The sequence below is a fragment of the Aythya fuligula genome, chromosome 3 (assembly GCF_009819795.1).
Source record: "Aythya fuligula isolate bAytFul2 chromosome 3, bAytFul2.pri, whole genome shotgun sequence".
NCBI lineage: Eukaryota > Metazoa > Chordata > Aves > Anseriformes > Anatidae > Aythya > Aythya fuligula.
In genome coordinates this window covers 113,054,739-113,077,701 of record NC_045561.1, presented here as the reverse complement: position 1 = coordinate 113,077,701, position 22,963 = coordinate 113,054,739, and positions in this window count along the sequence as shown.

Genomic DNA, 22,963 nt, shown 5'->3' with positions numbered 1-22,963 from the left:
TTTATTCAAGATATTAGAAAGAGACAGAATACTTTGCAATATAAGCCTGAAAAATAGTCTGTGGGTAGCAATGCATATGCTACTTAAAATATATGTTGTTTATTCTTTTCCTCTTCCTCTTCCTCTTCCTCTTCCTCTTCCTTTTCCTTTTCCTTTTCCCCTTTCCTTTTCCCTTTTCCTTTTCCCTTTTCCTTTTACTTTCTCTTTCATTTCTTTTCTTTTTCATTTTTCTTCTTCTTTTTATTCTTCTTTTTTCTTTTTCCTTCTCTTTTCCTTTTTCCTTCCCTTTTCCTTTTTCTTTTCCTTTTTCTCTCTTTTTGTTTGCTATCATCATCCATGTTGAATTACAATAAAAACCTGAATAATGACAATTTGTAGTCTGGTCACCTGTCCACCTCAAAAATCAAACACAAAACAGAATTAAATATAAAACTTTCTAGCTATTGTGAACATGGTGCAGAATTCAAGTATATTGAATAGAACCAGATCAGATCCTTAAAGAAAACAAATGTACATATTTTTGCAGTTTGACTGTGACTATTCCTAACTACTTTGTGACTATGAACAGCAGCATACCCTGTTTTCTGTAGTCCTGTCTATGTCATGTTTCTTTAGGTTTTTCATGAGAAGCTTGTATATGACAACTCAAAAGCTCCGTTGAAATCTATGTATGACATACGGATTTTTAGCCAATTTTAAATGGATATTTAATTAGACTGTCTTTATTTTTTCTTGCAAATTTATCTCAGATATGTTTTACATTTTTCTGTGTTTTTATAAATTGAGATACATAATATTTTAGTTTCATTTTAATGAAACAGCATTAAGATTCCAGGAATTTTCCTGGGAATCAATGCTGAGCCAAGTGATATACAAATGTCAAAGCCTTCTTTTTGCCCTGCCCCCCTCCCCCCCTTTTTTTTTTCCAAAGATAGGCACTGAATTTGGTCTAGGTGTCTACAATTACTCTAGTGTTTCATGACTTAATGCGGATAAAAGCTAATAGCTGCTGTTGCACAATTTGCTAGTCTAGAATTTTCTGGAGGGAACTGGAAAAATTGTCTTGCCTATTATAACCGTGCTTAAATTTCATTTCTTGGGGACCATATACAAAATTATCTCTGTATAATAAAATAAAAATAACAACAGGAGAGAATATTTCCAATGCTTTCTACTCCTTTTGTACTTTATATGTATGTTATTTTCTTAATAGTGCTTGCTAGGTAGAAACATAATATCATCAAATAGTGATCTGATTTGTCCTTTCTCACAGGAAGAGAGATGAAGCCTAGAATAGGCTCTCAAAGTGCCTAAGTCCTATGCCTGCTTTTTATCCCAAAATAGTTGTATTGAACTGTTTTATTTGAAACAAAAGTGCTCAGCATTAATTTAATGGCCCTTGCTGAAGTCAGCTGCATCATCAGCAATGCTGAGTACATTCAAAGACTTGAATCTTGAGTTTGGTGTTTTTCTCTATATATAATATATACTTTCATATATATCATGTCAAAAAGTAGGATTTATGTCTTTGTACCTATCTGGACTCATGACATTGGTATCTGTGGTCCATTTCCTACAGGCAAGATGATGCAGCCATCTTGTTTTGTACATACATGTATAGGAATTTAGTAACCTGGGTATGACCAGAGCGTGCCAGCTGATCTCAAAGATTATGCCCTGCCAATGTTTAGATGTTTTCTTAGTGTTGCTACTTAGTCAGGAGGTAATGTGGTGGCAGGTTTTTACTGTTGCAGAACAATAGGGAGATGTGAAAGACTTTGAATTTTGGTTTTGGCTAAACAAAGGATGTTGTCCCAAAATGCACAATGTACATGATCATCACCTACTTTGGCCAAAGGACTCATGGAATGACTTCTTCTTTCAGTGTTACACAGAGCTTTCACTTGCCCATTGTGGGCTGCCAATCATCATGACGAGGTGACTGCAGATTCAGGGAGGGATAGAATTCAAGTTAGGTGGAAAAATGACAGGACCACTGGTGTCATGGAACAGTGGTCATCAGCTGGAAGTTCAGTTGGCAACCAACCACTAGCAGTTTTACTGAGGGGTCAACACTGGAACTGATACTGTTGAATAACTCATGATGGCACAAGAGAGCACCTCAGCAAGATCATGGGCAACATCAAACAAGGGAAAGTTTTTTCATGGAATAAACCCACAGAAAAATTTGGAGAAGTAATTTATTATTTTGTTGGAGTTTGGCTTTAAATAAACTTTGAATCTAAGGGATGGGAGCATTGTTCCACATTGTCTCTTTGTAGAAATCCTGAAGAACAGCTCAATAAAAAATAATATTATATTTTAAATGGATTTTCAGGATTTGCTTGGTTATTTCATCACTGAATCAAAACATTTGTGATTGGGAATCACTGGGCTTTTGGAAATGGAGAAACAGGAATGACATGTTGCTGTCAATAAAACAAAGTTTCTTTAAAACAGTCCAGTGTAAAAATGAACTCTGAAACTGCTGCTCATTCTTTCTACTCCTGTTCGCAATTGTTTTCCCTTGGACTGAGGATGAACTGATATATTTTACAGATATTTCTAAGGTATATGCATTTTTGTAACAGGAATTAGGCAATAAAAACTGTACTCTCTGGTTTATGGTTATATTTAAAATATTGCTATTTATGAAGCTTTTTTTTTTTTTTTTTTTTTTTTTTTTTTTTTTGAAGAGTGAAGAACATAATATACTTGTGAATGGAGTGCCAGCACACGTGGGACTATAGAGAGTGGAATTGTCAGTAGAAATCTCTCCTTATATAGAATCTGAAGGCCAGCCTACTGTTGATCAAATAGCTTTTTGTATTTCTTACCATGCTAGTCAGACTGGTTGTAATCTTGCCCATTAACTCAGCAACTGCATTGCTGAAAGGGAAACATGATGAGGGCAAAACTTCAGATGGTTTCAAGGTGCTGGTGACTTTTACAGACTGCACAGGCACCTTTTAGTGGTTAAAGGACGTGTTTATTTCTTGCAGTATTGGTTTGATTAAAACTGTTCCTCTTGCAAATATTTAAAGGGTGACTTTAAAATGGTGACTGAACAGCTGCAGGTATAGAGCCAGTCAGGTTGTTTTAAGCTGTCTTTTCCAAGTCTGTTTGATGAAAACATTTTTTGTGTTTTTGTGTGTGCATACTTGCAATGTTTGTGGACGCATTTGTTAAGGTACCTACCACCACTTTCATATTTACTGGTCTTTATGGCCTTGTTTTTTGGTACTTATAATACTGTCATACTTCACCTGATGGAACAAAAATATTGGATTTTTTTTTTAAACTTGAGCAAAATAGTTATGTTATTTCTGAGAGCATAGCTGAGAATGGGAGAAGGGAGAACAGGTGGAAGGAGACGGAGAAAATGCTGCTTTGTGTGTGAAATACAGGGATTACAAAGAGGCTACCACATAAAACTGAAAAGGGAACACAATCTGGGACTGCATGAAAAGACGAAGAGCAGATTAGTACAAGAAACTTAGATATAGAGGATTGCTGAAGTCTAGTGGGGGTCTGGGGTGGAGACAGATGAGTAATGGAAATTTCAAGAGGAAAAGGAAAAGGTATACAAGAAAAGGTTCTGGGAGAGGACATTATGGGCCTCATTGACTGAGAAGATTTAGGGATCATAGATACCAGGACATCTAGGAGCACAGCTGTGAGGACTACCACGAGATTGGGACAATGAGTCCTGAAGACAGGGATGGTCTGAGACTGTGACAAAAAATGCTGAGAGTGGAGAGACTGGAACTGCCTAGAGGAGGTGAATGGGACAAGGAAAAGGGTGATAAAAGGGCATACCTGGCATTGCCATAGAGGATATGGGTCTGCTGAGTGAACTTAGGATGCTGAGGCCCATGCATCCATTTGAGGATGTCTGGCAGGTACCTATCAGCCCATTATTTGCTGATAACTCTTAACAGCTTTCAGAAGTCCCTCAGGGCAAACAGAAAAACTACTTGAGTTTGAGTCTGGAATTCATTTAATCTGACACACAGCTCCACAATCTGAGTCAAATTCCTGCTATAGCTCTATGGGAGGGGAATAGGTGCTTGAAAGGCATTTGTTCATCCAGATATAATCAGCAGTCACCTTAATTCTTTCTCCTTCATAGGCTGTGACCTTTTCTGGGGCTCAGTGACAACTGTTGCTGCAGCCCATGAGGATGCCAATGAAGCCTGCCAATGCACTGATGGCAATATCTCCAGATGATTCTACATGATCAAATTTCTGCCCTGTATCTGACTGATAAATAGCTTTGGGAATTAAAGACAGCAGATTCCTAAGCTGAAAGACTTCAGGAATCCTTGAAATCACAAGTGCTGCTAGAATATAGCAGTCAAGTTAAGTCCCTGGTGACTGGAAAAAGGAAAACATCACTCCCATATTTAAAAGGAGTAGAAAGGAGGACCAGGGGAAGTACAGACCGGTGAGTCTCACTTCTGTGCCTGGCAAGATCATGGAACAGATCCTTCTGGAAGCAATGTCAAGGCTCATGCAAGACAAAGAGGGAATCTGAGACAGACAATACGGTTTCACCAAGGACAAATGAGATGTTCATATTGCTGTCATTTGCTACATTTTCAGATGCTGTGGATGACTTTTAGGATGCCAGTCAATAATGTCTTACAAAGGGGATGACAAATGCAAGTAATTCAGTCCATGGAACAATTGTGTGTGGCCCAGAAATCTTTGAAAGAGTCTAACTGCTTAACAGACCCTGTGGATCTGCAGTGAATCCTACACAGTGCAGTGTCATGCAGAAGTACCAGATAGGGCAAAACACCATGAGAATGTGGTCACATTGACGAATCTCCTCAAAGGTACCAAAAGCCAGGAACATAGCATCAGCCAGGTCTTGGATCAGTGCTAAGTCCACTGTTTCACACTCAAATTTCTGTCCAAAACAACAAACCAAAGAATCATCCAGCTTGTTACATGAAGCCAACATTCCTCTTCTTTATTTCTATCATGAAAGAAACTTCATAACTTCAGCAGTTAAACCAAAAACATCAGCTGCAGCATCCTTTGCTTCTGAAACCTCCTGCTCCTCTCAGCAAAATGTCTTCACTGTCTGTAAAAATCCCATGTCCAAGGGCAGACTGGAAACATATGGCACAATTCTGTGTATGTATGAATTTACCACAAGAATAAAGATCACAAATAAGGCCAAGATGACTGTCTTATCCATTTGCATACCTTTCACTTGGAAACTTGCTGAAAGCTTCCCCAAATTTTCTGCCAGAACAGAAAAGATGCTTGGAACTGTATTAATGCATAGGAAGAGAGAGACTGTGATCCAAAGGACTGCTAGTGTCAAGGAACCAGACAAATGGAGAAAAAAATGTTAACTCAGGAGTCCCTTTTATTTCCTCTCCTGCAAGCTTCCCCCTGCTCACTGTGTCCACATACTTTCCCTGCTAGTCTCTCTGTCCCTTGCCTTAGGCTGTGTGTTATTTGGGGCTAGGAGTATTTTTCTGCTAAGTGTTTGCACAGTTCTTGTCCTGGCAGCTCTCTAGTTTGCGTGTGAGGCTGCTAAAAACAGTAACAATACTATCAATAGTAATAATTATCCCATTTTCCAGTTTTGTATTTTAAGCTTGAAGTCATCTTTCTAGGCTCAGCTCATTTTTGTGGGAGCTCAGTTATTTAATAAATAATAATAATAATTCCAGAAAAATTGGTCCTTCTCCTGTTTGCTTTGTGTAGACAATGATTAGCTCACAAATCACTTGGTCAGATAACCCGCTTGTTGAGTTCCAAGATGAAATCAAGACACTGTGAACATGTTATTGGGTTAAAAAATATTTCTGTCATGTGTTTGTAGTGACAGGTAAGCTAGATTTTATTTTTATTTTTTTTCCAGTTCTCATACTGAAAACCTGAGGGTGGCCATAGAAATCACCATCATTTCCAGCAGAGTCCTGTGCCTCCAGTTTCTGCAGAGAAACTCATTTGGCCAAGCTTCAAAAAGGAAAAGGGTGTGGGGAAAGGAAATAATAATTGCTACAGCTATCAATGTCTCTGCCATTTGCATGCTGGAACCACTCCAAATAACTTTGCTTCTTTTGGAAGTTGCTGTTTACTCCAGTTGCTTTGTACTGTGCTAATGGCTCCAATAAATTCAATGCTATTCCTACAGCTCAGGGTGGCTGTCATCTGAGTTTATGAATGTGATATTTGTTTGGCTCTCCCCCCCATGAGTGATTGGGGTTAGAAAGTGTGATTATATTTGGGCAGAGGGAGAGAGATGCTGCTAGAAGGCAAACTGAACGGACATTGTGAATATTTATTTTTTTTAGATGGAAGGCAGTTGTATTTATGTGCAGTTGTAAAACAGAAAAGATATTGGGTTCTGGTGTAGGAATTATATACTAACTCTCAAAAATGTATACAGTGAGAGCTTATAATAGAAACTTATTCCAGCAGATTCATTTTTTTTTTCAACAAACACGTAGATTGGCATGTGGAGCATGCTGTGCTGAAGAGATCGAAGCTTGATTGTGGTTTCATATCTGGCATTCCTGAGTGAACAGAGAACTGTGCTCCTTATTCATAGTGTTTTGGACTGGGGGTAGGAGAGGGGATGCTGCCATGCAGAATGGTTCTTGGTTTTGCAGTAGGATGGGAAGCAAGAGGAGAAGAAAGTTCCGCTTTCCCTCATTTTAACTCCTCTGCTCTCTGTGGATCTTTTTTGGATGTGGCAGCATTGAGGTAAAACACCAGGAGAAAGTGGAGGATTTTGTCCTTCTAAATCACATTAAAGCAATTAGTTTGCTAAAAGAGAATTAATGAGTGTAATTCATTAAGATAAGACAGGAGCTGGCTCTTCTGTCTCTATGTGTTGTGTGGTCTTCCCATGAGCAATCAGGAATGGGATTTGGTAATCCATGCTGAAGGAGAGCATAGTGTTATATGTTTATAGCTTTCAGGTGAGCAAGGTGTTTTCAACTTTTCAGTTTCTGCAAGGCTGAGACCTTATTAAAGAGGTGGCACTTCCAATTTGTAGTCAAAAAACCTTTGCCTTGTCAATACCCTGCTGTAAGTGGCCTCTTGTGGTAAAACACATAATCTGCCAACTGCCAAAGAGCCGTGAAGACATGGTCTAAGTCAGGATGTCATCGCTATAAATATAAAAAATCCTATTGTTATGTTAATTACTATCTCTTTCTCGGGATTAAGGAGAGAATATTGTCATGCCATGAAGCTCATCAACATAAAGATTTAGACAGGTTTTGGTGAGACATCATGTAGCACAACTCTCTAAACAGACTGTGCCAGAAGTCCTAGATGAGGAACTGAGTTTTGAGACTTGCTCGGGGCTTCTTGATCGTTCAGTGGTGCTAAGCTCTCCCACTGCTGAAACTTCCCACTCTTAGTTTAAAGGGACTGATTGTGGTTGTAGCCAGTTTTAATGTTTTGCCCATTCAGATGAAATCTGATATGACTTTAGGCTCCACACTTTATTATTAGCTGAGGTTTTGGATGACAAGAAAAATCTCTTGCACTGAAAGTAGATGTCCTGATCTCATACCATTTTAACTTTTTTTTTTTTTTTTTTTTTTTTTTTTTTAAAATTATAAAATTGCCGGGGCTTTTAGGCTGGCATCAATTAATAATCTATGTTTTCCTATCCTTTCAATGACCTTATCTCAGCCCTGCTCATATTGCTTATAGAAGCAAATTGAAGATCCTCATTGGGATGTTATTCCAAAGTGTATGCAAAAAAAATATATATATATTTGCTTTCCTTCTTCCTACTGGATTTGGTGAGTGATATGCTGCTGAAGAAAAGCTGGCTAACACTATAAGCAAGGGACCTTGAGTACATGCACTGCAAGACACCTGGGGAGGTATTTGGAAGATGAAGAAACTCAAGACAGAAAGGCCCAGAGCTGAACTGATGAATTTGATGTATTCCAGTGATTTTCAGACAAGCTAAGATTCATCTTTTGCTGTAATACATGATGTCATCCTCAGTTCTACTTTCTACTCCAGATCTCAGATAAGATATTTTTCATTAAAGCTTTAGATTTAGATAGAAACTATATGTGCAACTGAAAGAAATTGAACACTGCCCCATTAATGGGATTCATATAATCTATCTATAGATTCCCATAGTGTAGCTCTGTCTATCTAACATAGCCACCTTAGATCACCTAAAAAAGAGTGGAAAGAAAGTGGCATATCTAGGAAGTGATTTTTGAAGCCTGTTTTATATCACTTTAGGCTGAGAGGACCAGAGCCTTGGAGGAATCAGTCCATTCCTGTGTCCAAGAAGGAGAGGCAGCCACCAGCTGTGTTGCAGGGTCTGAGGAATCCCATCCTTTCTGTCAGGAGTCTCAACCCTTTCATAAAATGATTGCACTTCCCCTTAAAACCACCATGGTATTTTGCTACCATTCTCACTCTGTGATGGCTTCAGACATTGGCCTTCTGAAAATCTGAAAACTACATATAAATTTAAGAGTAAATGTAGTCCAGGCCAACAGAAGCCCATTCGTGCTTGAGCTCCCATCACTTTTTCACTCATAGCTACTTCTTCTCAATGTGAGGGAAAAAGCACCAAACTCCGCTACAGTAGACTAAAGCCAAGGGCTTTTACACTCCTTTCAGTAGGAGACTTTAGTTAGAGAGTTTTTTCAAATTTTCTTAACCAAACCCAAGATGGATATGAACACTAAACCTTTCAGCTAGAAATATTTGAGTGATGTCTGGAAATATCTGAAGGATGCATTCAGTGCCCTAGATTAGCAATCAGCTAAAAGTATTCTTGGCTGCTCTTAGTTTTATTCAGAACTTACTTAACTTGGCCAGGTTCTGATGTAATCTATATTCAGATCAAAACAGTCAAGTTTGTGGGAATATCTCACAATACAATGGTGATTGTCATGTCTTATTTTTCTTAAAGGGTGCATTTCTTATTGTATAGTGTATCAAAATAGAGTGCTGTGTTTTAACTTAGCCCTCTGAAAGACAATATGGGGCTGTGTATCCAAAAACACAAAACTGACATATTTAAAGGGGTAAATGATATTGAGTATTCACAGAAAAAAACTACAGAAAAATTAAAGCAGTCTGCTTGAGTTGCCATTGAACATATGGATGCCAGATTGCAATGGTGAAAGCCTTCACATGATTTGAATACTTTGACTTTTCACAGTGGCCTAATTATGATTAAGAACTGCCCTCTGTAACAATGTGCAAATCAATAACTCGTTTCTCTACACAAAGAGGAGAGCTCTTTAGGTTGCTTGGCTGACCAATGATCAAGGACGTTGTTCTTGAGCACTGATTACCCTTCATGGTATGTTATTATTCATGGAAATATTGCTTCCCACTCTTTTAATGGTGACATCATGAAATTAGTGAAGACAAGCCCCCTTTCTCAGCAGGACAGGCGCCAGGATCGGATGCAGGCATGACTGACTGGTCCCAAGGCAGATGCTTTCTGGTTTCTAACTACTGCTGGAAGGGGCTGTTGTGAGGGCTCGCCAGCAAGCTGGGATGGTGCAGGACTAATCTCAGCAGCCCACTGTAATCATACACTTCACTGTTCGCTGTTCACAAACTTGCTTTCACCATCTACAGAAAATGAATTTGTGAAAAACAGCCTCGCAAGGGAAGAATAAGTGGATGACCTGCAGTTTACTTGGCCTTATACTGACTGGGAGTTTTAAATTCCCAGTTCTTTCTGGGAATTGAACCATAAGTAAACCATTACTGTCCCATGCAGAAATTATAGTTCAATTTGATAAGGTTTAAACTGCATTTGGCCAAGTGGAGTTAGTAAATGTCTGGGTTGGGTCCAGACCATTAATGAATAAAGGTGAGAGAAAAGCTGAAAATAAATATAAGTGCTTGAGAGAGAAAATTTCAAAAGAAAGAGCATCCAAGATAGACTTGCAGACAGGAATAGGGAAGCTCCTGAAGGCTTAAATCAGGAATGATCACAGAAAGATAAAAATGCTCAGCTGTAGTTAATGAGAGAGAAACCTTCCCTTCCAGCTAAGAGTCATATCACCTCTTTAGAAGGTGACTATGGAGGAGCTGAAGGCAATTATCTTACTAATTTTAGCAGTTCTGTTGTGTCCCTAAAGTTAGACAGGATGAATATGGTCTTTGGAACCATATTTGGATTACTTATTTCCAAAATCTCTTAGTAGTATATTTGAACTTCCAAGCTTTTACATTCATTTCTGTCTTTTGACTATGTAGTAAATGGTCTAAAAAGCATGGATTAGTCTGAGTTTGGGGCTAAGCCAGAAGCCTGCCAAGAGCCTGTAGCAGGATAGGAAGCTGTCTGGATAGAACCCTGATGGAGCTGTGGTGGATCTGATTATGAGGATTCCTGTAGGCTTGCAGTGTTCTGAAGAGTCACTCCCTTCATTTTTGAGATTGTTTCTGAGAGATGTGTCTGCATCTGTCTGTTTTCCACTGACTACCTTAAGAAGACAAGTTAGCTTTCAGGTTTTGTGCACTCAACACCATCCCCAAGTCCTGACTACCTGGTGCTGCACACACCCACTGCTCCTAAGCATTCCTAAGCATTGAATATTTAGCCTATTTCATAAATGTTTTTTTTTCCCCCCACAGTTTTTCTAATGAGGTACCAACTCGATATACAGATGGGTAAGTGCACTACTGCCTGAGCATGTAGCTGCGTGGGCATCACTTGAATGAACAGAACTTTGCAGATTATAGGGAAATAAGATAACTTGGTGTGATAAGTCCTAGCCAACTTTTGGGGGATAATTGATTTTACACTTTAACCCTGCCCCCAGCAACTCGCACTGTTATTTTCTCTGCATCTGCTGCTTGATTTCCTCTAATACCTCTTGTCACTGGGGCTATTGCAGTGACTCAGACCCCATAGTTTGCCCCAAGGACAGCTCCTAGTATCAAGCATCCTCTCAGGGGTGAGCAGCTCTGAAGAGCGAGTTGTGTCCAGCAAGCTGCTTCATACCTTCAGTCCCCAAATGGCTAGCTCTGCGCATTTGACCTTGAGCATCTGGCTATATATAAATATATATATATACACTCTAGACAGTTTGCTCTGTACTGCTTACAGTGCAGCTCCATTTAAGCTCTGTGTTTTAAATGCTTCCCAAGAGCCATGGTTTAAATTGAGTGGAGTTGACTACTTATATGAAAAGCCATCTTCTCCTGACTCCCATCCATATCCTGGCAAGTGTCTGCCAAAAATATTATTTCCACCCCCTCCTCTCATGAAATATGTATATAAAATGCCCCTTGAATGGTCCCTAAAAAATTCATAGTCCCTGACCACGTTATAGTAATGAGCATGGTGGAACGTAGCGGTGTAAAAGATGCTTTGTGACTCTGACAGAGATGATGCCCTATTCAGGAAATTAATATACAGGAGAAGTCTAAACATACAGGCAAGATTCATGTATATTATTCTGTAAGGGTTATTCATGTCCCTGGAAAGAGTGCTAGGGCTGTACTCATTTACAATATTTAGCGTGCTTGATAAATATTTGCAGTTCAAAGTTAGAGAATATATACATGTGTATGTATATACATGCATCGAAATATATGCATATTCTGCTATGAAGTAAGATATCTGAAACTGCAATTCACCAGTCTTTTAATTGAAATCTCATTTAGTAATAAGAGACAAGTAGCCCTGTGGTTGATAAATGAGCATTTTCTTAACAAAAAAGTGACCTGGGTTTGACTGAATTTAGAATTTATAAATATTTCTCACACAAAAAAAAAAAAAAAAAAAAAAAAAATGAAGGATAGAAAAATGTTCTGATTTTTCATTCTGGCTTTGCTGAGAAGCTGGGGAAAATGTTTGTTTGGCATTTTTGTTTTGAAATACACAGATGATATCAGTATGAGCTCTGTAACAGAGATTTTTGTTTAATCCCCAGCGACTCCACAGGGAACTGGGAACTTGGAAACTATCAATTATTCTTCCTATCAGCTTTCTGTCCCTAAAATAGAGATAATTGTGTTTCTTTCTGTAGGGAGCTGAACTGATATTCTTGTCTTATCATTATCTGATTTCTAAATTTTAAAATGTTTTCAGCTTTCAGTAAAGGTCAAACTTGCCCTATTTACAATGAGGGAGATTGGGGATAAACTAAGGAAGTATTAACTGCTTAGGAGTCGTGGGGATAAATGACTCATTATTACAGTAGCACTTAGGAATCTTATCTGAGTTTGCAACCTGTTGGGGACAGCCCTGTACCTACGTGTAACAGGAGACACTTGCTCCTCCAAAGAGCCTTGCAAGTTGTATGAATTCCAGAGGAAGGAAGTCTGCAATTTGTTTTTCTCATTTAAAAGGAGTACAGCAGCGCAGAGGTATCAGATGAATTGTTAGGCATCACACAGGCAGGCTGTAGGAGAGCCAGAACCTGAACCATCATCTCCCACCTCCCAGTATTGTGTTTGTCCCACAAGATCTCCTTTCCTTTCTGCTGGTGGAGCCTGTGTTCCAATTAAGGATGCAATTTTTCATTGAATTTGAGACCTGTCAAGGAATGGGAAGGGAAAACTTCTAAACAGAAAGCAAGGAGGCAGATGTGAAAAACATGAAGGGAAGCCTGTATGGCCCGCGGGCTCGCCTCTTGCCTTAGTCACTATTATTAATACCTCCTTGCTGAGGGAACGGAAGAGTTATCAAATTTACATAGCGCTCAGTGGGAAGGAATCACCTTATCTGAAAGCCACTTCGTGCAGCTTGCTGAGCACCACGTCGGCACAACAATGTGTCAGACTTAATAAAACAAACGGAGAGGGTGTGAACATTTCCACTTTACACTGGAGCTGCAGACAAGTGAATAAACACCCTTCTGAGCACGCGGGGGCTCGAATTCAGTGGGTGCTGCTCCAAAAGGCATCTGTCTCCTCCACTGGCAGGGACTTCTGAAAAAACAGCACACAGCATCTCTGACTTCTGTAACCATTGCCCAGCGGCCAGCATGATATCAGAGCTCCTAGAGGCCAAATCAATGCCTGGCTCAACTCCCAAACCTTATTAAGGCTGACTAGAGCTGTTTGCATATCATTTTCCAGCGAAGTGATTTGAATTTGTGATTAGTTAAAATAAATTATTCTTTATTTTTTTAAAAAATCAGTCTAATAAAGCAGGGACTGTAGTTGTGAATAATTTAACTGACGAGTTCTGCGCTCGTTCTTGAATGATTTGCTTTGGGGAAATTCTGCCAGAAGCATTCACTTGCACCAGTAAGGAACCTAGCCCACGTTTCTGTCTTTGGACCACTTTATCAGTTCATTTAGAAGCATTTGGGAAAAAAAGAGGGTTGTTCAAATTAGTCAATTCCTTCTATCCATGCGTAGAGCAGACACTGCTTTGGCAAAAGGCAGTGTTTCAAAATTTTAGGGATTTCTTTTTTTTTTTTTTTATCAATTTCCACCTTTTATTTATTTATCTTTTAAATTCGATTTCCATCTCTGCTGGATTTAAACCAAAAAAAATGCTTTGAATTTCCAATAAATTTCCCCTTTCAGAATGCCCAAATCATGATGCCTCTGAAAAGCAGGCCCTTAGTGCCCTGCTACCATACTTTCTGTGCTGGCACACTGCTCCCTAGTTCATGCACTGGCCCAGCTAGGTCCAGAAGAGGACAGCTTGCTTTTGGGCTTGGTTTCCCCACCATTTGAGACTGTCCCCATTGCCCAGGCTCCGAGTCACAGCCCTGCAGCAGGGAACTGGCGTGCTCCGCGCGTTCTGGCTCCAGGCTTCTCCAAGCTTCCAGGCTCCCTGCTGTGGACCTGGGAGCTGAGCCCAGATTATATCTGTTCTTCCAGGCTCTTGGCTCCAGGAGAGGCTGTCTGGAAGTTTTGGCATCATTCCCTGCCCTATAGCTACAGACCCTGCAATCCTAAAGACCTTGGCTTTGGGGAAATCTTCTTGGGGGGTCTATCCAGGGGCTGTCCTGCTTGGAAAGCCATCTGTGTGTATTTGATCTTGGTGGGTCTACCCAGGGGCTGTCCCACCTGGAAAGCTATTTGCATGCATTTGAATGGCTCTTTAGTGTTAGAAGAGCTAGTCAATGAAGTCTTGAGCTGTGTCTTGTAGGGGAGCACAGAGCACAGGTCCCCCTCTCTTTCTGTCTCTCACCCTATGTTCTCCATTGTGTTGTTTAAATGATAGCATGTTGGTCAGGGTTTTCTTTTGGGGGTGAGCTGAGCTGGGTGGGTTTGAAACAGCAAAGACTAAGGTGGTGGATGAATCCTGGGGTTCCACTTACAAGGTGTGAGACTTCATACTCCCAAATGTATATTGCACCCCACTGTCCATTATGATCCAGTGATTTAGGTAAGAACCAGATTTTTGGAGAATCAGAAATATCCTGCAAAGTGATACACAATCTTCAGTCCTCCTAGACAGAGCTTCTGGGCAGAAAAGCAGGATTTGTCTTGGATGAGGTCTCCTAAAACAAAGTACAGAGGAGAGGCAACTGGAGAATTCAGCCTGTGAATTGTAACTCCTGGTCCTGCCTGGCTGATCATCACCTTCCCATAAAGGTATGTAAGCACCTAAGTTCACTTTGCAAAGTCCAGTCCTAGGATCAGTTTCCTAAGAATTTTGGCTCTGGCAAATGCTGGGAATTACCTTGTGGATCTCAGACTGGGATTTTGTGTGGAAAACAAATAAGACCCCTTTAATTCCTAATGGACTTCATGAGAGACAACTTCTTTCTCATCACACAGGCCAACCGATGTAATCCAAAAAATCCTCGAAGCTATAAGGACACATCTAGTGACATAAGTTCTCATTGTTTTTATTATGAAGTAGAATTCCACCACTAAACTAGCAAGACAACAGCTGATCTTTCATTCCTTTTTCTCAGCCACAAAGAAAGAAAGAAGAAAAAAAAAGGTAATTACTCCTCCACAGGTCTCTTCAGTGACTTATTAGCTTCAACGTCTAGCCAGGGCTATCTGGATGTTGACTGAAGTGTTATTTTCCATAAGAAATACTTCCTTTCTATCTACTTTTAGAACAGTCTAGGAAATTAAATGCAAGACATTGTGCATTAATTTCAAATAGAGTCACTCAGCTTTCTGGAAAGTCAGAAAATGGAAATGCCAAGTCACTATCAGTTCTAAGATTGTATCACTGTATGCAGCAGTACAGTTCTGAGGAGCTGCAATCAGACATTCACAAGTCAGTGTCTCGCTCAGACATCCCCTGATAGTCCTCACAAAAATGTTTTACTTCTAGATGGGATGGTACTGTTAATCTTTATTTCCTTCAGCAAGCAATATCTTAGCACAGGCTTATTCTGCCCTTGCTCCCCTTTACCTGTGGCTTTATTTCTTACGTGTATTTACTTGGTTGGTCTTTTTCTTGTTTTGGTGAATTGCATTGCAGATGGACAAGGAACCACAGTGCTCTGCTGAAGCCAAAAAAGCAAAGCCTGGTGAGTTCCATGAATGTGGACCTGCTTTCAAAGTACTCTGCCAAATATGACATTCTCCAGCCCCTGCTGTCTCCGACATCAGGCAAAGCAGAGGTGTTCCTCCTCCACAATGGTGTGACTGTCTCTTAGGCAGAAAGACAGAGTATTTAAGAAATGTGGAGGGCAAAAAGAGGATGGGGGGTAAAAATTCCTTGCATTCATAAAAAGGCAAATGGCAAAGAGCACTGGCTCTCTGAAGTCAGAAACTGCATTAAAATTGCATTTTGTGGTGGTTTTAGAAGCTGCATGCATGACTTTGGGGATGGCTTTGGAGCTCTGTGGCAGTAGCCTACTTCCAGACACTTTGCTTGATTTGTCTTGCATTTCTACGAATACGAGGAAAGTTTCAGGAAAAGGGAGTGTCCCTTATTTAGCTGGGTGAAGCCTGGGGAGTTTGGGTTTTCCAGACTTCCCAAAGAAATCTTCACAAGGAAAAATACAACCCCAAGCCCCTGTGTAGTGAAGCCATGGCGCTGTTGAAATGCTGGTGGATGACTGGTTCAGACTTTCCAAGATGAGAGGACTCTCTCAGCACCTCTGAGGGCTGATGAATGGCAGGCCAGTCCCACTTGCTGAGGAGCCAACATGGAAAATCTGCAGGGGGGGATGTGAGTGATGGGGTTTGCAGTTTGATGCTAGTTTGAATCACAGTCTGATGAGAAAGAGAGAAGGAACAGCCAATACAAACCATCCTCATCCTGCTCTCCCAGCAGTCTCTCCTCTAAAGCATTGCTCGGAGGTGAGCATACTGGAAATACTATTATTACTCAACTCCTGCTACTGTGAGACCGCCAGCGACTTGTGCAGAAAGAGCCAACTTAAATGACAATAAAGCAAAATCCTTGGCAGCTGTGAGTGTTTGCTTCTCAGTGTCTGAAAAGGGAAGCCTGGCCTGTGCTCTGTGCTCATGCTGCTTTGGAAACTTGAAGTTGTCCATAAGGCATCGTCTATGCAGAAGCCCTATCGCCAAGCAGCGGGAGATGTTGTCCTTAGCTGTGACAAATGATTGCCAGCAGTGATTTCGGGGAAGAAAGAGCAGCTTTCAGATGTACAACATCTAGCAAGCCAGGGAGCTAAGCTGAGCAGCGAGAGCCTGTAGCCATGCAAACACAGTGGTGCCACTGAGATGGGCCAGATCCTGAGAGCATTCACCACGCCACGTGGGTGGCAGGATTTGGCTTGATGTTAATGGTGTCACATGTCATTTCCAATATTACGGGGCCAACTCCTGCAGAGCTGCATTGCACTGGCTGTGACGGAGCGCTGTAATTAGGGAGTGTTTTCCGTACGGTCTGGGTTGCTCCCAATCTGGCTGATCCTACTGATGCAGCCCTCCTCACCCCACTGCTCTTCCCACATCTGACCAGAAAGGGTGATGAACACCTTCCTGTGAGCACTCATTGTTTTTTCTGAATTAATTTGGGAAGGTCTGATCCAGTTTTCAGAGAAGTCTGCAGAGGCTTTCCGCTGATTTCAGTGGCTCTTGGAATGGTCCCTTATTGCATAAACTCAGATCTGCTATTTCACACTTCATTTCCTTCCATACCCTTGGGTGAAGATCATCAACTCCTGTTGATTTACTGCACTTGAACTTCTCAGGTTTCTCCATAATTCTTTTCTTTTTTTTTTGAAACTTGAAGTTTCTTTCAAGACCACATTATGATTTCTCTATAAAAATTCTCGGAGAGCAGGAATTTCCCTATTATTTTTTATGGTTGAAGAATAATACACTAAAAGGAACAGGAAAAAAAACCTTTAACTTCCCTGCTTCTATTGTCTCTAATCGCCTTACTTTACCCAGTTTTGTTTCACGTTCTTGTAGATGTCACTAAGGTTTACCTGGAAACACCATACTTCTGCTGTGCATAAATATGAGGATACTCAAAATCAGATACTAATTACAGAAGTACCTGATGAACATTATTTCATAAATGTAATTCTTGATCACTGGCCAGAATCTGGAAACAGGAAGATGCAGAGGTCTCATAGTCTGGTCTCATACTGGTCACCTAACTTCCTTATGTTAAGCATAGATTCTTGTATAACCTGTTATTATATATATATATAACCTGTTCTTTCTCAATATCTTACATCCTGGATACAGAGTACCCCCTAGCTTGGATTCATTTGATGCTACAATTACATCCTTTTTGCTGATTCAGAGGCAGCGATTTTTGTTCCTTTATGTGACTCTTACACTAAAAAGCTAATAGGGAAGAGCATTTTCTTAGCTTGCATGCCTACTTCTGCAGAGATTCAGAACCAATGGCTTTTGCTCTTGCCAGGCTGGCAAAACAAACATAAAGCTGCATTTTCCTCTTCCTGCAGTCAGTAAAATATTTATTTTCCTTTCTGTTGTGTCTAATCAAACCCATTGGTGTTTCAAGAGTTGGGACACATAGCCCTGAATATCACATTGAGTGTGTAAGGTACATGGAAACTAAGAGTATCATTTATTCTATGGAACCACATTGGAAGGAACACTACTAGAAACAAGATGGCGAGCACTACTAAACACCCTGCCTAGTGCATGTGTACTTGATAGATTACAACTGAATGTACTTGTGGTCTATGACCCTACTGTTGTTATGTGGCTTTTCAGACCAGAATTAAACATCCCAGTGTTAGTGGTATCACTGAAACACTAATTTTTGCCCATGTATCATCCTAACCTCATTGGTTTATAATGCCGTTGTTTTATCTTGAGGCATTGGTGAATGGGATTCCTTCACTGAGTGCAAGTCATTCTCTCTTTGAGCCTTGCTTCCATGTATTTATTATCTTTGTCACAGAAAAGGTTTTCTCCAAGATAAGCAGAATTACCAGCAAAGTTTGCACCTGTACTAGATCTCAATAAGTGATACTGCTGAAAAATATTTTCTCCCTCAGACTGACCCCTGTCATACTCCACCTACATTAGGGACAACTCTGCCCACTTCTGGTGCAGCATCCGACCTCTGCACCATGAGACAGCAGGGCAGCAAGAAGGGGTAGCAGGTCACCTGGGCTTAGACTGTGCACACCACCTGCTGATGTTGATGCTTTAAGGCCCATTCCCTCACAAAGCTGAGGGACATGCAGGAGGAGGAACAGTAAAGGAGAAGTCCTCAGCCTCCTTCTTTGTGTTTCTACATCTTGGTGTCACTGTCAGATAAAGCTGGATGCTGGAACAGATGGCAGGACAAAGTAGAGAGGAAGCTCCCTCCTTTGACTTCCTCATCATTCATGTGACCTTGATATCAGCTGAGGGCCAGCAGCCAATAAATTATTTCCAACAGCTTCCCAAGCCCCTCTCAGCTGTATCGTACCTCCTGCTTAAACCCAAAACCAAAAGCAAAGGTTTCACTGCCTGGATAAGGAGCTGTTGCAGCATGGACTTAGTACTTGAACTGTCTAATTAGAGCACAATCCTGAACTTGGGTGCTGGCTTGCTATATGGTTTAGGAATATATTTATACAAAAATCTTCATTGAAATATCACCAAGAAGTTCCCTACAGGGAACTGAGAACCTTCTCTATTCAACTTTTTGAGAAATTTAAGCCATTTCTGGTGTTCTGTTGCTGTTTAAACACTGTAGATATTTTAGAGGTGATACAGAAAGATTTAAATACCAATAAATCATGTCTCTGTGCTGGTTCATGAAAGCACAAACTGGCTCTGCAACCGTGTAAAGCTGAGGAGACAGCTGCCATTCTAAGGAGCCACCCAAGCCAGCCACCCCTCTCCACCTCCTCCACAAAAGCCAAGTCTTGCTCTTCAGGTACAAGCAAGTGAAGCAGAGATGGCATCCACAGATGTGGTCAATGCTTGTGCTGGTGACTTATCTCCTTGAATCTGATGAAAAACCTTCAGGGCCTGGGTGTGGAAATCTGTGATTAGCTGACAGAGAATGTGGAATTCAAATCCAGCATCTGGATTTGAATCCTGGTAAGACTTTTGCTTGATTTCCTTCATTCATGCATATCCTGTTTGGATCCTAGGAAAGCCTCACTGGGATCTGGATGTCAAGACTGATGTGCATCTTGGTAAGGGCCTGTCCACACCTTTGATGCTGAGGAAGCTTTTCTCTGGATGCAGACTTTGAAGCTGTGCTTTGCTTTCATTTGAAACAGAGCTTGGTGGCTCAGCTGCGGAGCAGAAGGGATCTGTGCTCCATGGCTGGTGGACAAGCTAAGAGATGTGTTAACAGCTGCTAATGTGCTGCAGCTCCGATTTCAAGTTCGGAGCATTGTGTATAAGAAAAAATAAAATAAAAAAATAAAATCAGACATTAACAGTTAATAACAAGAAAATATTTCACTGGTTTCTCTTTTGACATAATGGAACAGCAGGCTTGGTGAACCAGGAAAGGGTCCATAATGCAACAACCTGAGGCTGACAAGGAGCAGAGAACAGATGAAAAAGCTCCTACTCAGCCCTTAATTTATAGCACATTTTATTATGTGACACGGATTTAATATGTGAGAATATAACTATCACAGTAACCATTACAGAGGCTCTGTACTGAAGGAAACAAAACTTGGAACTCACCTCAACCTACAAGGCACCAAGACTGCAGCCAGAATCTATTTCCTATTTTCTCCTCTCCGCATCTGAACCACGTTCACTTCATTGTGGTGGGGTGGTGTAGGAAAACACTGTGATAGTTTTGTTGTGTTGCAGCTTGGTAAACCAGGCAAAAAGGATTTGAAACAGATGATTTGATATTCAATTAACCCCGACAGGACAACAGAAAGCAAGCACATCCACTCATCATGAAGGTCAGTGGATATCATTTGTAACAGTGAAACAATGAGTCTTCTGGTCCAACAAAACAACAGCAACAACACACCAGCAAAACAATATAACTGCATCCATCAGGGATGTTTGCCAGCAATAAGCAGAGAAATAATGTGTGAGACTTGGCCTTGCATCTGTATTTGCATTAGTGAGACTGTTACTGGGTTGCACATCTGGTGAGCCTCAATGGAGGAATGGAAATAGGAAAGGTTCAGAGAAGACTTAAAGGAGTAATTCAGGGTCTGGGAAACACACCTGATAGTGAAGCTGCTTAGTTTGTCCAAGAGATAATTAGGGAGAGATTTAATCTCTGTCTGCAAGGTGGAATTGGACTGGTCTCATCCTGATATTCTGCCATTCATTGCCCTCAGTGCACTCCATTACACTTCTCCACCAAGGCTGTAGCTGCACTTGGAAAGCCCTCTGAGACCTGCCCAGCAGAAATGGTTCAGCCTGCCACCTTGAGCTCTGGCATACAACATGGGTGACAGCTTCCCAGCTCACCTCCAGTGGCAGAAATTACTCCTCACTGCTTTGCCTTTTGTATTTGCCCCTTCTCAGCTGTGATGGTGAGCGCCGTTACATCCAGGCTTTACTCTGGACATTACTTGCCCTGTGATGGCTGAGGCTGAGGGCTGCAACTCCATACACCTCCCTATGTGCAGGAGTAAAGTGGAAAAGGCTTTCATGTAGAGAGCCACCAGGAACAATCCCATCTCTCAGCTGAAACCTGAGCCTGACTGTGCAGTTTTTCCCTCCACCCACTATTTTGGGATATTTCTGTCGGTTGGTTTGGCTGCAGGCTCTGGTCTCAGCTCAAAGGTAGCATTTGCTGATGGTTGCTGCATCACCAGGAGCCAGTGCCACTTGCCTCTCAGATGACATTTGACTGTTGATGCCTTAGTTTGCAGGCCAACATGTTTGCTCAGATGAAATTTAGGAGTCACAGCCCCAACCATGGCCTATAGATGCTTTCTGGAAAAAAGACAGCACTTTATAAAGTGTCTTCTAAGATTACGGCAAGATTGAGTGTCTTGAGCTGGTATCTGCAAGTGTTCAAGGCAAAAAGGTAAGACTTACCCATTAGGTTTATATGCCCAAGGTTGTGATGGCTCCTGCATGACTTGATGCTTGGTGGCTTCCCACAAAGTGTCATCCAGCTCTTGCACAAAATGCAGAAATCACTGGGTGAAATTCAATGGTCTGTGGTGTCCAACATTCAGACTACATGGTTTAAATATTTCATTCCTTCTGTTTTGCAAAACTGTGACTACTCTAAAAATAAAAACCTTGAACTTCCCCCTCTCCCATTCTGCAGTGAACACTTGGAAGGAGGAAGGAGGCTGGATCTGATTTGGATCTAGGAGGCAGGTTAGAAACAAAATAATAAGAAGCATTAAAGTGAAAACGAAGAGTAGCCAGATCGCTGAATTTTAAAAGAAAAACAAACACACAATAAAGCAATACCTCCAGTGCTTGGACCAGCTCCTACTCCAAACCACCTATCACATCTCATTAGAACAATGTTGAGCGCTTTGGAAAAGAGGTGCCTGCCTAGGATCCACTTTCAAAGAAAACTGCTGGGAGTTTACTTAGAGATGAAGAAAAAAAATTAGAGCTTTTATAAGAACCAGAGAGAGTAAAATTCCTCACTCCAAAGCAATTGTTATATTTTAAATATTCTATTAAAGAATCCATTTTCTTCTTTTTCCTTAAATGGATGGGGATAGGTTTCAACGTACATCTTGAACTGGGCTTTGCAGTGCTAGGATTTCCAGTGGCATTTGGTTTTGATAAACCTCCTTTTTTTTTTTTTTTTTTTTTTCCTTTGCCTTGAAGCAGTTTGTTCTCTTGGCAAGAATACAGAGACTGGCAATTGTAACTCACTTGTTGTTGCCAGCAGTAAGGAAGGCTTGAGGTCCTCTTTTTCAGCTGCAGCACGTTTGGATATTTGGAACCAGAGCAGTGAAAAGAGGGGGGAAGGAGGAGGGAGAAGGAAGGGGGAAAAAAAAAAAAAAAAAAAAAAAAAAAAGCCCCTAAATCTGTTCTCTTCTCTACTGTAAATTACAACCCTGCTTTTTTAATTTCCTTTCCCAGCACAATGTTATTCATTCACTTCCAAAATAAACAGGGGGCTTAGAGAGTGAACAGCTTGGGAGAACAAACTGTCCTCTTTTTACAGTCTTTACCTGTCAAGAGCCTAATTAAACACATATACACTGATGGTGAGCAGGGTATAGTGGTCTTTGGGAAGCTTCCGCATCCCAAGGGCTGACACTAGGCTGATCCTGAACTCTGAGGTCTTGAGAGAACCAATAGGCTCTTGTTCACTTGAACTACTGAATAGGGCAGAAAACGTTATTTTTCTGTAAAGGATCTGGTTTTCAAACACAAAACCTTTGGGGCTGGACTGGAAGATACTGTAAAGAAAGACTTACCAGTTGGTAAACCTCTTTGGGATGATAGATATTTTTCCTCAAGAAAAAAGAATTGGGAGATAGAAGTCCTTTATTAAAAAACAGACAACATAAAATCCTTTCTAAGTATACAAGTGTGTGTTTCCAGTTCCTGTTTGACACAGAAGGCCAGTCATCCCCAAAATAACCTTATGGATCTACCAGAGTGGCACCAGAGAGGGACATGATTTCATGTTCCTCTTGTTCCTGCTTCATAATTTCTTTTTCTTCAGTAGCACCCAGTA